Source organism: Misgurnus anguillicaudatus, chromosome 13 (assembly GCF_027580225.2).
Source record: "Misgurnus anguillicaudatus chromosome 13, ASM2758022v2, whole genome shotgun sequence".
Classification (NCBI taxonomy): Eukaryota; Metazoa; Chordata; class Actinopteri; order Cypriniformes; family Cobitidae; genus Misgurnus; species Misgurnus anguillicaudatus.
In genome coordinates this window covers 27,456,877-27,473,090 of record NC_073349.2, presented here as the reverse complement: position 1 = coordinate 27,473,090, position 16,214 = coordinate 27,456,877, and the positions used below count along the sequence as shown (strand labels likewise).

The 16,214-nt window shown below is 33.0% G+C and overlaps 1 long non-coding RNA gene across 1 annotated transcript; it reads right to left on the bottom strand.

Moving 5' to 3' along the window:
- Nucleotides 1-1,256: 1,256 nt before the first annotated feature.
- Nucleotides 1,257-2,403, bottom strand: LOC141369399 (uncharacterized). The gene is made up of 2 exons (XR_012373073.1): nucleotides 1,845-2,403; nucleotides 1,257-1,553 (listed from the first exon to the last, which is right to left on the bottom strand). It is a non-coding gene; the product is annotated as an uncharacterized lncRNA (long non-coding RNA).
- Between the last annotated feature and the right edge of the window lie 13,811 nt (nucleotides 2,404-16,214).

Here is a 16,214-nt window from a genome sequence, read left to right as displayed (position 1 = left end):
CAAAATATTTTCTTAGATTGATACAATATGAAATTATAACACAACAATGAAATTTAAATTATACATTCAATCAAACTATTTTCTTAGACTGAAACAATATAAAATTATAACATAACAATGAAATTCAAGTTATACATTCAATCAAACTATTTTCTAAGATTGATACAATATAAAATTATAACAACAATGAAATTCAAATGATACATTCGATCAAACTATTTTCTTAGATTGATACAATATAATATTATAACATAACAATGAAATTAATATTTTACATTCGATCAAACGACTTTATTAGATTAAGCACGGTTTGCGCATGCGCACAGCTGAAAACGCGAGAGAGTTCTGGGAGAGACCTAACGCAGAAGTTGTGATGGACGGTTATCTGCTTAACAGCGCGAACAGGACACGTTTGTCAGGTAAGGAGGAATTAACAATAATTACACGTCTGCGTTCAGCACTAACACTATAATTTTTATAAGGTGACTTGTTTAGTTTTTATAAGGTGACTGGCACCGTTTTACCTATAGGCTATAGCCAGGTTTACAGGCTAGCATGACCTAGCATAATGTAATGGGGAAACTCATTCAGCATTTAAATACTTAAGTTAACGTCATATAATTTTAATAAACAGACACGCAGATTAGAAATTACTATAACGTAACTTTTTACATTAGCGGTATAGCGTTTACATTTGTATTCATGACTTGAGTATTTTGCATTTCTCTGCTGACAATTAACGTTAAACGAATTACCTCAATATGTGATACGCTGAGTTTCCCGCTCGGAGAAACTTTGTCATACTGGCTCTGCTCCGGGCGCTCAATGCCAAAATGAACGTGGATTTTATATGTTTTAAAGTTACGATGACTATCGTAATAGTATCGTTGTTTGTTCTTTACTGTATGTGGAAATATCTATGTTTTGTATTTGATTTACATTACACTGTAAAAAATTTCACTGTTAAATTACAGTAATATACTGGCAGCTAGATTTGCCAGCATAAAGTTGTAATTTAACAGATTACTTACTGTAATTTACAACAACAGTTTTTTACTGTACAAATATTACGGGATGGTACTGTAAAAAAAGGGAGCTGCACAGTATAATACTGTCAGATGCTTGGTTGCATTATACTGTTATTTTAGGGTTCCTGCTGTAATTTATACTGTAGAATGTGATTTTTCTAGCATTGTTAAAATGTAATTTTAAAATAAACACTTAAATTGCTTGCAAAAAAATACTCAAACAAAGGATGATGATAAAACACTTTTTTTATTAAATATAATAAAATTCAGTGCATTCTTAAATGTCAGTTTCTGCCTCACCAATGAGGCTGGGCTGAATAAAACATAATGCTGTGATGTCACATAAATATCACAACATTGCAGAATACAATGTGAAAGCCCCACTCAAAGTCCATGAGGTTTCTGATGAGGGTGGCCACTCTGCACTCCATTGCTGCATTTTTCTGGACAAGCTTTCCTGTCTTCTCGGACACCTTCACCTGCCTGGCTTTTGTTCCCCTCTTAGGGTTCACACCAATTAAGCATCTACAAAGTACAATGAGAAAAGTAAAGATTAATTGCAATGAAGACAGATAAAACCAACTGCATTCACAGTATAAATATTCTGGCAGTAATGAGAAAGAAATACTTTATTCAAAAACATGTAGCATGATAACAAATTTGGCATAAACCCAGTGTTATGTCTATATGCACATGCTAGCTTAAACTTCGACTCACTATTTTAAAGACCTAATGCAATCAAAGTCAATTTACAAAAAAGAAAGAGACACTAATTTAACGCAATGTGACATTCTTGAACAGCTATAGAGGATTTACCTTTGAACAAACTCCAGTGTCCTCGCAGCTTCATCTTGCCTTCACACATGATGTTGTTTTCACTGCTGATCATCCAACCTCCAAATTTGACTTCATCACCAGCAACTGATGCAGACAACAATTATAGTTAATGTCCCAAAAAACTATCAGATATTATACAGCTGCAAATCCATTACTTAGAAAAGCTAATGATATTAATTTCAGAAAGAGATTTTTTAGACAGACTGAAAGACTTTTCTATAGGCCTACTGTTTTATTGTTCTATACTCCATACCTTACTGTTACACTTACCCAGCAGTATCAGCCTTGGACTAGCTGTTTTCAATATTTTACTATGTTCTTACCTCAACTTAGACGAATTAATACAGTCCTATCTTTTTTCAATGCGTGCACTTCATCCTTGCACAGCGCCTCGTGAACGTGCCAGCGCCCAGCCCAGCCCCAACCATTCCAACGGCTCCAAACAAAGGTTTTATTTTGTGCCACCATACTTACTCGTGTAACTACTCATGTAACAGTCTTTAAATAGGAAAAAACATGCAAGTGTTTGGTGGCTTCTAAATTCATCCCTGTTTGGAGCCATAGGAATGAACGGGACTAGGCTAAATGCTAACACATTCATGATGCTGTACAAAGATTAAAAGTGCACACATTGAAAAAAGATACAAACAAATGGTGATACAGAGCCCAATACCTCATGTAGATTTTAAAAAATATCAATAGATAATCACACGTCAGTCAGACATTTGATTAGATTGCAAATTAACATTAGCATCTTTATTTGTATTTAACTTATATAGCTCGTTGCCAATTTGTTTAACAATCAGCCCTAAATATGCCAAAATCAATTAAATTGTTTTTAGAAATATCTCAAAAATAAGCAAATATAACATTTTGTCAATTATTTCACTCTGTTCAGTTTGTGCTTACCTTGATATACAGGCGAGGAGGAAAAACATGTGAATTCGTAGTCCATCTCAGTGCTGGTAGGGTCACAATCGGAGTGAAAATAGATAGTCTTTAATTCTGCTTCCTTCTCGTATAATAAAATGCAGAAAAACAGTGTAGTTAAATCAGTTTGACTCGTGGTTGCAGATGAGTTCGTCACATGTCTGACATGCCTGACCAGACCAAAAAATACTGTATTATCCCGTAAGACTGAACAGTAGCTTGCTGTTATTATTCTGCTTGTCATGTTAATGTTTATTTACAGTATTCAACTGTATTTATGAGAAACAGTAAATTACTGTCCAAAATTTCCCGTTTTTTTACAGCAATTTTTTGTAGTGTAGGTATTTGTTCTTATTCTTGTTCTTATGTTGATATATTTTTGTACTGCTACATATGAAATTCAACTTGAAATGAACTGATTACTTGAACTGTCTGTTTGTTTTGCCAAAAAAGTCTGTAAAACAGTGATTTTTTAAAAAAAAGATTTAATAAATATTTAAAAGAACGTTTCTATGACTCATTTTAATGTGTGTATATATATTGAGAGAATTTTAAAATGTTAGATTATGGCTATTATGAAGCCTTTCATATTATTTGCAATGAATACATATTTTAGATTGAAGAAAACTCAATTTAGATCAAGTCTGTTTAAAACCATTTTTTTTATTTAAGCCAATCTAAAATATTGATTTACACCAGATTCAGAAAATGGTTTGAATGAAATGCAAAAAATTTGTTTGAACTGAATGGTTTCTGAACATTATGTCAATGTAAAATCTTTATTGTGAATGGTTACTTCTATTTTATTATGTTAATCCAATGTTTCACTTTTTACAGTGAATACAAGAGTGAGTGCAGGTGCAAAAGGGGAGCTGGGCTCTTTTCTAAAGCCCCCTGTTGTGTCGAAGTCTGTTCCCCCTGTTTTTCCCTTCGGTGTAGTGTTTTTCTGGCGTTATCATCACGTTATAGGTTTTATTATTTATATATTTAAAGTTTTAATGGCTACTGAGATGTATATGTGTGCATTTCTGTAATGTATCTGTATTGTTCTTAATGGTAAGTCAATTATTTTTACAGTATGAATCATATTATATGTATAATATTTATTTAATTATGTATGCAAACATTACATTTTTAAAACAACCAGTAAAGAAAAAAAAAGAAAAAGACAGGCTATATTTTAAAAGAAATACCCTAATAGAAAACTGTCAAATGTATAAAATATTTAATAAATTGTATTATAAAATACATGTTATTTTGACTTTTTATTATAACAAATTCATAACTTTAATATTTGTAATTTTATCTTGTTGAGAACGATATAAAAGCACTACACTGATGGGAAAAATAGGGGTGCTGAGTTCGACACAACACCCCCAACCGAAAATCATGCGAGCCTACTCAATAAACTTTATGAAATGCAAACTTTTATAAAGACAAACGTTTGTTTTAGTTTACTTATAAACACACATTGCTAGACAGTTAGGGACCACAATCTAATCAGTATTTAAAATAATATTTATTTTAAATTGTAAAAAAATTTACATTACACATTTAATTATATTCCTCCAATTTTATGCACGTATATGTAAGAGCATAATTACAGCGCTTTTTACAATGTGTAAACTTTATGAACGAGATGTTGGTTTTGCCGGTTGTTGATGAGTAAGAGCTGTGAATGATCACCGCGCTTAAGCAGCCACGTCACAGGAGAACAAGTGAACAGTGTCCCAATGTCAAGTGAGCTAGAGTCCTTACCAGTGCCCAAACCTGGATACACATTCTCAACATCGGGAAATTGGGAACAAATTGAGACACTCGCTGAGCAGCACCCAGCACCCGCAGCCAGCTACAGGGGTTGGGTGCGCCGCTCTAATTTGCCCGTTTAGAACGTTATGCGTCGGATTAGTTCCGCTTTTGGCGCTCGCGTGTAAAATCAAAATAAATGTATATAATTTTTATTTGGTCAGCACGGGGTGGCCACAGGGGTGGCCAGGGACTTGTCTACAGAGGCACGGGCCACCCTTGGCCTCCGTGTAGAACCGCCACTGCACCGCTAGCAGCACCAACAGACACAGAAAGAGCTTACATTTCTGAACACAAGTCATTAAAGCCATAAACTGTGAACAACCTCCTTTTAATCTCTTTGAAAATCCACTTGAAATCAGAGTCACGTACGGTGAGCACTTCACAGGGCAGAAGGCCGCTTATATTTCACAACGGATGTAAGACATTTTTGAGTAATGCCCAATAACCGTTGTCATGGCATCAGCCTGGGCAGTCGTATACTTGAACTTGAGCTAACTTGAATAATGATATCGTGGTGGCATTACCTGAGCTGGTTTACGACGCAGAGCCTCGAGGCTCCACGTCTGGGATTTTAGTTACTTGCTGATGTGTCACCTGGGGTGAAGCAAGTTTTCTCGAAAGTTTGAAATGTCAGGTTACTACAATGATGTTAGGTTACTTCAAAGCCTTTTAAGGGACATGTAAGGGGACAAATATTTAATTGGACAGCCTGATTACAAGAGAATTGTTGTTTGAGGTGGCTATATAATTTGTACAATTATTATAAAAAGCAAGAATAAAGCCCCGCCCCTAAAGCCAACATCAGGGGTGAAAGCGAAAGTGATTGTACGAATACGAATTCCTGTGAGATCAGATGCTGAATCGTTCAAACAAATGGGTGATTCTCACGAAACCATTGAAACACCACGGCACTAATGATTTTAGCTTTAAAATGTGTAATATATTAACATTAAAAAGCATCAGAATTAACACAATACTGTGTTCTACCTTGCACAATGTGTGATTTCAACATAAGAATTTATAATTGGAAAAATTTTTCTCATTTTCTGCTGAATTCTCATTACCGCAATGTGTCCGGCTGTGTTTGAACATGCGTTATGTTGTAATTTAATCAAATTAACACAAAAATATTAAGAAAAAAATAAATGGATGTTTTGCTAGACTACTTTAGATGACAGAAAAAATATTTACTGAATATTCATGTATAATAATAATGAAGAAAAATTAGGAAAACGATGTGTCCATGCCTGATGTTCTCATCCTCCGCAACACTTTTTGAGAACAGTTTAAGCACACATACAGAATTTTAATAAAGTTTGATTTTGAGTGACCAAGCACATGGACCAGTTACTTCAAGATGGCTACCAGGTAAGATCATTTTTTTACAGTTAATTTGAAATATTGTCTTGTCAGAATGCTTACACGACATTTTGATTATCATTACCGCAACAGATGCTTATTAAATGTTAATTTAATTCATAGAAGAATAATACTTTGATTTTAAATGCATGTGCAGAATCTCCAAATTATGTTCTTTCAGGTTTGTCATGTCATTTTGAAAATATGTCAGTGTTGATGTTTTCTGAGTGTTGCGGTAATGAGAAAATATATTTTTTTAATTATGTTACAAAAAGTGTTAAATGATAAGTAAAAGTTTTTAAATTAATGTTCCCATTTACTCCAGACTTTGTTTTTCAATGTCTGGTGGGAAAAAAAGTAAATTTAAGCAATTTTTACATTTTCATGCTTGACATTTTTAAAACCAAGTTTTCGTGAGAATCACCCAAATAGTTTGAAACAATTACATCACCTGCATCACTGAACGCTGTGTCTGGGCTTTGACAGGTGATCGGTGGACAGCTTAACATGCAACACATCCACCGGCGGTATCCACACAACACCGAATGCTGAAAAGGAAATGAAAAGCTGGTTTGCCCAGGCAGGTAAAGTGCTATGGTGCAGACGAGCTAAGCTTCAGTATTATTAGTGCTCTGCCTCTGGTTATCTTTCTGAGCTCAACATTGCTCACCTACCTCTCCACGGGGACACAATGGTAGGTGAGCTGATTGTATTGAGGGCTTTTGGAGGGCAAAAACCAGTCTGGCATGGGAAAAGACTCTCATCAGGCTGCTTATGCAAGGGTCATTCCCAAGTACCAGCAGGATTAGTCCGACCTGCAGGCTCAAAATATAAATACATGGAAATGAAATGTAAATATGGATAGATATTAAGCTGGTTCTTCAAGGAAAAACAAATTTGATATTTTATTTATCTGTAGCTTTTGTTGCATGCTGAGTGAATTATACATCATATGATAAATGACATATTGCATGTTACTTCCAAGCTTTTTTGGTTGATGTTTATCAGAATATAGATGCAAAGTCAACACCTGAGCCAAAATCACATCCTGTGTATTTTAGTTAATGCATTTTTGAAAAATGCTGTGAGAGTTTCACACCACATGGTCATTAATTTACATTAGTCTGCAGCAGGCAACCTGCACAGACTGTGCTTTTTCCATTGATGTTGAATAAAAATGCATCTTCAGGTCTGTTAGCACCTGTTTCAAATCACAGATGCACGACGCCGTGCCAAGCAGCAATTTGTCTCTGTTTGGTCCAAAAACACAAATGCATACAGCGGTCTTGGACATCTGCTTGCCAAGGCTGAAATTGCAGACTATGTACCAAGTCATTAAAACTGCTTTCTTATGAGATATGAGATGTCTTTTTTAGGAGGAATACATTTGTCACATTATTGCTGCAAAAGGTAGCATGCTTTAACAATATTTATATTAGGATCATGCATTCGGCAGATGTTTTTTTTTTCAAAGTGAACTGCAGTGCATTCAAGCTGTACATTTCTTTTATCGGTATGTGTTTTCTCTGGCATTGAACCCATTAGGTTTGTGTGCTAATGTAATGCTCTACCGATTGAGCTACAGATCAATAAATGTGCAAATTAGTCCCGCCTTAACTCGACCACACAGCTCAGATCATAGATATGAATATGCAAATTAGTCCCCACCTCTACTATTTCGCACCACCTTGGACTATAGATATATATGCAAATAGATGCAACATTCTCCAATCGTATGCAAATATACTCAGCAATGGTGTTGAAGAATGAATTTGCACATGCACTGTAAAAAAAATGCAACTTAGTTTTGCAAGTCAATTTAATTTACTATTTTAAGTTTTGACCTGGGAATAGTAAATATAACTTATAAAAACTAACACTAAAGAGTTTTTGCTCTTTGCTCCCCCTACAGGTTGGAAGCGGAGTTGTCCATTACCACTCTCGTAAATAATTTAGCCTCATGCAGCAAAGCTGGCTCTGATTGGATTGTAGGTCTGCCGTAAAGCAAGTTTTTGTAGTTTTCACTCGAACTACAGGACCGCGACCCGACGGTTGGAAACTTCTTTAGTGCGGTTTTGTCCGATAGAGGGCTGCAAAGTGAATGTCAAAGTGACGTTCACTATGTTTGGTGTTGCTTTAAAGCATGTTAAAAACATCACATAGAATTATAAACAACCATAAAAACTTGTTTTTACCACTTGGGGATTTTAAAACTCATAAAATAGTTACAGTAAATGATTTGTATTTATTTCCAGTGTTGGGGAAAGTTACTTTTAAAAGTAATGCATTACAATATTAAGTTACTCCCTAAAAAAGTAACTAATTGCATTACATAGTTACTTTCATGGTTACTTTTAGGTTACTTTTGTGTTACTTTTATTACTTGGCCAAGGCTTAATATCTTTCAGGCCTTGCATGTGTTTTTATGATTGCAAAAATGTAAAGCACTGGCCTGCCATTTCTGTTTCTGACTCAAACTGTTCCCGCTCAATATGTTCAGTTTAATATGTTCAGTTTAATTCAGTACATTATTTTATTTTTAAATTGAATTAATTAAACTGAAAAGTAACTCCCATTACTTTTTTAAAAAAGTAACTAAAAAATGAATGTGTACATTTATAGAGTAATGCGTTACTTTATTCGTTACTTCAGAAAAATAATATTATTACGTAATGTGTGTTACTTCTAATGCGTTACCCCAACACTGTTTATTACTGTAGTTAATTGATATGCATACCCATAATGCTTAGCACGTATAGCCAGTATACATAAAAAACGAAATCTGTGCATGTGTGGAAAATGCTGACAGTGTGTTCTTCAGCTGTCCTGTAATATTTTTCATCACTTGTCATTCTCGTGGTGTATATGAAGAGTGTTTGACACCGACCTTGACTGTTTTTTTTTTTTTTGGACTGTATGAGTCAGCGGTTCTCTGATTTAATAATGCTATACAGAACAGCAATAGGTTTAGATGAGAATATATCTACCAAATGTCTCTCAATATTGAATATTATTTCGTCTGCCTGAATCAGACAAGAAGACAAAGGAAGGAATTCAGCATATAAAAGTTCACAATAAGGTACATCTATGACATAATAAAAAATGAAAATGTGGAACTTTCAGGATGATGTAACAGTTCGATAATGGATTTAATACTAAAACAATCTTGCAATGTCTGAGGACAAAGAGCAGCTTCCTACTGGTTATATAGTGGATGATGGATGTCAGGACTGATTCTCACTGCATTAAAGGAGCAAGTGGAACGACTTCTGCTGAGCCTAAAACTGCAGAGGTTTATTTGATGAATGCATATGGAATTAAGAAAGAAAATATATCTTATTAACTTTATTGTGTCTGATATCGTTTTCTGTGTTTTATTTAAGTATCAAACACTGATTTTTTTTTTTTTTGCACAGTAAATTCTACTTATTTTTTGTTGTTGTTAAAGGTGCAATGTGTAAATTTTAGGAGGATCTTTTGACAAAAATGCAGTATAATATACATAACTATGTTTTTAGTGGTGTATAAATACCTTATATAATGAACTGTATTGGTTTTATTAACTTAGAATGAGCTGTTTTATCAACATACACTGCGGGTCCCCTTACATGGAAGTCACCATTTTGCGCTGCCATGTTACTAAAGTAGCCCTAAAAGACAAAATGCATTACAGAGCACATTTGATCATGTTTTCTTAGATGACAACATATTTGTCCTGTGGTGGCTAGCTTTTGGAGGGGTGAGCGATGGACACAGCTGTTGGTTTCAATTCCCAATCTTACAGCTAGATGCCGCTAAAACCTACACACTGTACCTTTAATTTAAATCAAGTTTTCTAAGTAAAGTTAAATTACATTGTAAAAAAAATATATGAGGTTTACTTAAAAATGTTTGGGTAACCATGCAGCATTTTTGTCAAGTCAACTTATTTTTTATGTTCCCTCAACTTAATTTATTTCAGTTAAACAATTTCAACTTGATTTTATAAGTTATGTCAACTTTTCACAAGCCAAAACTTAAAATAGTAGATTGAATTGACTTGCAAAACCAAGTTGTTTTATCTTTATGATGCTTTTTTTACAGCGTATACATAAAAACTTTTAAAGGGGAAAAAATCTTATTTTATTACTACCACATTATGTTGATCAAGTAAGAAGAGACTGGTCCCAGTACTGGCATTAGCACAGTTATTGCTGATTAAGCGAATTAACACATTCATTTCATTGTGTCACCTATACACAAGCAGCCCTCTTCTCAATGATGGTAAACACAAAACTCAAAGCAGAAACTCTTTTAAATCTCAAAGATAAATGAACATTAAACACTAACAAGTGTTTATTTTTTGTTAGAAACACAAAAAATAGAGTTTAATTTCAAAGTTTACTCTCCAAATGCAGTTAGTTAGTTAAATAATTCAAGTAGTTTCAACACAAAATTATTAAGTTAATTTCTTTCTTATAAATTTAAGTGGATTTTACATGATACAATTAATTAAATTTCCTTAATAATGTGTTCATTTAGAATTACTTATTTTTTTGTGTTATTTTTACTTCTTACAAAATTTTTTTTTTTGCTATTTTTTGGTTAAATTTACTAAGGCACATAAGTGTTTAGGAGAAATAAAATGAAAAAATGTATGTAAAATGTGTGAAATTAATGTAGATTGATAAAATAATCTTAATTTGGGTAAATTGTGGGTAAAAAGTGTTTCAGTTCATATTGAAATCTTAAAGGGGTAGTTCACCCAAAATTTTTGTCATCATTTACTCACTCTCATGTTGTTACAAACCTGTATAAATTTCTTTGTTTTGGTGAACACAAAGGAAGATTTTTTTAAGAAATGTCTGTAACCAAATCGTTTGTGGACCCCATTTATTTCCATAGTATTAGTGAATGGGGTCCATGAACGGTTTGGTTACAAACATTTTTCAAAATATCTTCCTTTGTGTTCATCAGAAAAAAATAAATTTATACAGGTTTGTACCAACATAAGGGTTAGTAAATGATGACCGAATTTTAATTTTTGGGTGAACTATCCCTTTAAGTAATATTGAATTTCGATGGCAAACCTGAGCTCAGTTTGTCTGAAACTGTGGTGACATTTGTGAGATTTATGTGCCTGTTTCTTCTGAGAAATATCTCAGACAAATGAGACCGTAAAAAATGTATTATCATTTATTTTCCCTTAAATTGTTCCAAACTTTCTTTGTTCTGCTAAATAAAAAAGGAAGATATTTTGAAGAATGTTTGTAACTAAGCAGATCTGGGGCACCATTGACTTGCATAGTAGAAAAAAGAATACCATAGAAGTGAATGGTGCCCCAAATCTGTTTGGTTATTCAATTTTTTTTGCATCATCTTCATTGGTGTTCAGCAGTACAAAGACATTTATACTGGTTTGTAACAACTTGAGTGCAAGTAAATGATGACATATTTTTTTTAATCAAAGATGTTTCTTTCTTATGGGTGGATTGTTGTTGTAATGGATCGAAATGGCTCTGTTCTTAACCCTAGTGGCATTTGGTGTCTAAAATAGCATCCTGACTAAAATGCAACTCTTTATAAAATTCAATTCAATTTTATTTATATAGCGCTTTTCAAAATAGTTCATTGTTTCAAAGCAGCTTTACATTAATAGAAGCAGTAAAAGCACAGAAAAACGACAAATAGCACAACATAATACACGATAGCATAAGCAGTCAAATTTGCTGCGGCTATGACTCGATATTATAAGCGAGCGTATTACTAATATAAAGTCTAGAAGAGGAAGCTAAGTTAAGCCCAAGAAGGCTGCCTCCCCGGGGTAAAAAATACCCTAGGAGAAAAAAACCCTGGGCTGTTTAGCCGAGGAAATAAAGAAAAGTCCTAGGAGGGAAAAACCCTTCTGAAAAAAATCTGAAACCCTCTATCTAAGTACATCAATAGCAATGGTTTTCTTCACACATGCAGAAACTGCACTTAACTCACAGCATTGCTAATTGTCTATACCTATAAATAACTGAATATATGCATAAGTCTAAGAAAAAATCTGTATATCACAGACTGATCTCTAGAGATGAAAATGTGACTAAAGTGATATTGGAGACTTTCATCTTCACCGTCTGACAACTAGAACAGTAAGTGTGTTTAAACATGTTATATTATGAAAGATTTCTGTAGCTCAATTTGTAGTATGTTTCAAATGTCATAAATTCGATTCCAAGGGAGCACCTATACATCTGCCAAATGCATAAATGTAAAAAGTAGCTTGGTGTGTACAATACCTTGCCAAATGTCAGGCCCTGTATTCAGTATCAGTACTTATATTTTACATGTCTGTCTGTTTAATGCACCATCTCTTACGATTTTGCATTATGAGCCTGCCTTCAACTTAAACAATACATGTGCTACTACCCTTTCTTCTAAGTTTTTTTAACTGGTACTGTAGGCCCACCAGGACACTTATTGTAAAACATTATGTTCTTTGTAATTGTGTCAATTATATGGTTCCTCATCAACTTCCAACATGTTCAGATCTAACTTTCAACTATAAAAAATAATTTCTATGCAGTTCGGAGCCTAAATTATCACCTAACATAAAATCACACAGCGTCTAACACCAGCGCTGGCTGGTGGTCACAAGCACACCGGAGGTGAGAGCTGAAGAGAGCGGCGTCTTGATTAGTGAAGTGTCTATGGAGTGCGGTGAAGGGTTCTTACAACAGTCTATACTTGATCAACCCGAGCTGATTACAATAATAAAATAAATAATATATAATAAATAATTGCCCTGTTGCCTGGTATGTGAAGAGAGCAAATGATCATAAAATGGCATTTTAGTTTTTGCACAGGCTGATGAAGAATGCAAGTATGCATTATTGATATCATGAGATTTGTAGTATTGAATTGTTTGTGCATTTTAGTTTAGAGCAAGCACAAAAAAATCTAACTACATTTGTATACGAGACACAATGTGTAAGGCACATTTGGATACGTAAAGAGATCTTATTTGTGTTCTGTCTTTCCTGTGGTCTGGTACAACAAAATTCAACAATAAAAGTTTTATTAGGCTATCGGTAAAATGATAGAATATATGTTTACTTTTGTTATTATTAAAAAGAGGTATTTATACATTTATATTTATATAGTATTTATATAGGTATTTATTTATATATACATATCCGTGTATTGAAAAGTAAAGTTTTGAAAGTTTCAAGTTTCTCCTGTTTTTCTCATACCAAATCAAGTTAATTAACATGTGTTTAATTTTAAAATCACAGCATGCAGACAAAATTAACCTCTTTTTGAGATTCACCCAGTGGGAAATACTGGGGCAAGTTGTTCATAATCTGAATAGAAAAAGCATTAAAATCAGAGTTTAATTCTTGAAGTGCTCTACATCACAGGTCAATGAACGACATCATTATACTTGATAAAAAAAGGAAAATTCAAACGAAATATATTAATGAAATATATTCTATAACAGTTTAAATTTTAAATTTATCATAAGAGGAAAACATCTCTTGATCGATGTATGAATTATATGCTAATAAATTAGTTTTGTAACACTGATTATTCAACATCTCATTTTAGACATATGCTATGATAAGGGTAATTTGCAATAGAGATGTTGTTCATAATGTCACATAAATGAACTATAGACTGCTTGTTTAACTGCAGAATTATAGATGTGACATTAGAATTTTTACATTTAAGAGTATGCATTTATTACCAATATATTGAGTCCAGACATCAGGAAAATATCAGTCTATATACTCATGTGTTTTTATTTTAGATGAGGAAACATGCATTTTTGTGACAAAAAAAATGACAAGGATTTGGGAGACAACATATTTTGATGACTTCTGGGAATTAAAATGTACAGATCACACTGAACTTAGTAAAATATATTAGATTAACCTCTTATAATTTCTGCATAGTAATATTAATATTTATTGAGAACTCGATTTTCCTAAGTAAAATTATAAATAAATACACAATTAATTCATGTACAAAATGAACTGAATAGTAAGTCGGATTATATATTTTAAAAAATAACTTTAGCACGTTTAAGAACATTTTATTGTATTTCTCTCCACAGTACTGACAATTGTGTGTGTGTTTTATGTGGAGATTCAAGTTTATTTGAATTGATTTGAATTTTTGTGGGTTGTATAATGTCATTTATAACACTAAGGGCCTTATTTTAACGATCTAAGTCCATTGTCTAAACCGCACAGCACAACGTCTAAATGGGCGTGTCCGAATCTAATTTAATGACGGGAAAAATGGTTTGTGCGTCGAGCGCATGGTCTAAAAGGGTTGGTCCTATTTTTTAATAAGTAATGGGAGTATTTTGGGCGTAACGTGCAATAAACCAATGAGAGTCTCAGCTCTCATCCCCTTTAAAAGCCAGTTGCGCTGGCGCTATGTTTAATCCCGATTTAGATGACGGACTTTGTAAACGGAAAAACTAAGCGAAGGAAGAAGATCCCCAGTTTAAGATTAATGTTAAATAATTTTGTTGTTTTTCACTTGTATTGATATTGTTATTTTTTTATTAAAACCTTTAAAACCCGTTTTCTTTTAGTCATGGAAGTAAAAAAGCAGGCTTTTAATTGCTTTAAATGTATGGCTATCCAATATCATCAAAAAATTGCTCTCCGGACGTTTCAGCACTTGGAGAGCATTTTTTTTTAAGCAAAGAGTTTTTTAAGCATTACTGTACTTAAAAATGTTTCTCATCTCACCATATCCGCAGGTACAGAGTCATCATATACAATAAATCCGTGAGGTAGCATTTAAAAAAAAAAAACATTTAAAAACAGATGCATTTGTTTAAAGCAAAGCATTTATTTACTTACCAGGCTACAGGTGAAGCAGCACTTTGCGCCTTCTAACGTCTCATAATTACTCCTCATTTATGTCCAAGAGACTCAATAATAATCTTTTACATTCAATCCTTTAATCTTTCATATTTAAAAACGTTTTTGTGCTGATGTGCATTCATGTATGTGATAAGCAAACCAGCATTGTCGTACAGTTTATAGGCGCATATTACTAATGCGCTCTTTAAATAACAAAAAAACATATTGCGCCATTGACTTTAGACTTTAGACCAGATTTTTGTTGGTCAATGGCGTAGTCTATTTTAGTTGCCTCAAAATAGCAATGCGCCAACAATGCGCCTGAACACACCTCGTTTTCAGACCAGAAAGCCCATGGCACAAAAGGGGGCGCAAATGCATTTGCTATTTAAAAGACGTGGCGCTAAACGTGAAAATGATAATTGCGCAGGGTTGAAACTAGCAAAAGACACTTGCGTCGCGCATTTCACAGGGTGTAAAATAGAGCCCTAAGAGTAACTAAGTCCCTAGAACAATGTTAAAGAAAATAACAAAAAGTAAATACAATCTACCATACAACAGTAAATAAGATTTATTTAATATTTTTATGACAGCAATGCTTCAGTATTAAAAAAAGTCATAGACTTTATCTAAGCTATAAAAATAAATCTAACTTCTAAAATAAAAATAATTGATATTTATTTAATTATTTAACAAATGTTTCATGTACTATTATTTTATTTTAGTTAAGTAAGTTGTTCTTGAAAAAAGCTGTTTACTTTTAAAAAGTTCATGCAAATTGTTATGAGGATTTTATTAAGTAAGTTTTACAAGTTTTTTTTCAGTGGAATAATAAAAAGAAATTAAGAAGGGATGGTTCTTCAAAAAACATTTAATATTTATTTTAACAAACAATGTTATGGACCTGACAATTCTGAAATTTGCACTGACTTAAATATAATTATTTTGAAAATTAAATAAAAAAAAAGTATGTATTTAAACCACCAAATATTGACATCTCAGATTTTATAAACTTTGGGTAAAAACTTTACTTTTCATAATAAGGTTGACATTTACTTGGAATCGCCCATATATTTTAAATATTAAAAATACACAATTGGTTGTTTTAAAAATCTATAAGTAAAATGGTTAACAATTTTTACTATATTTTTTGTAGGCCTACTACCTATTTCATTTTCTGAATTACGTGTTTGAGATTTGTTTACAGTGTTTATTACATTTAATTTGTCATCACAAATCATTGTCCAAAAAAAAAACTTATTTTCTAGAAAGGTTGATGTTTTCAAAGCTTTCTGTAGCCAAGGCTAAATAAGAAAGAGTTATTATTAATACAAAAATTAAGACAAATTTCACTAAAGTTAAAAGTATGAAAACTAGCCCCGGTCTACTCTGCAAGTCTTTCAAA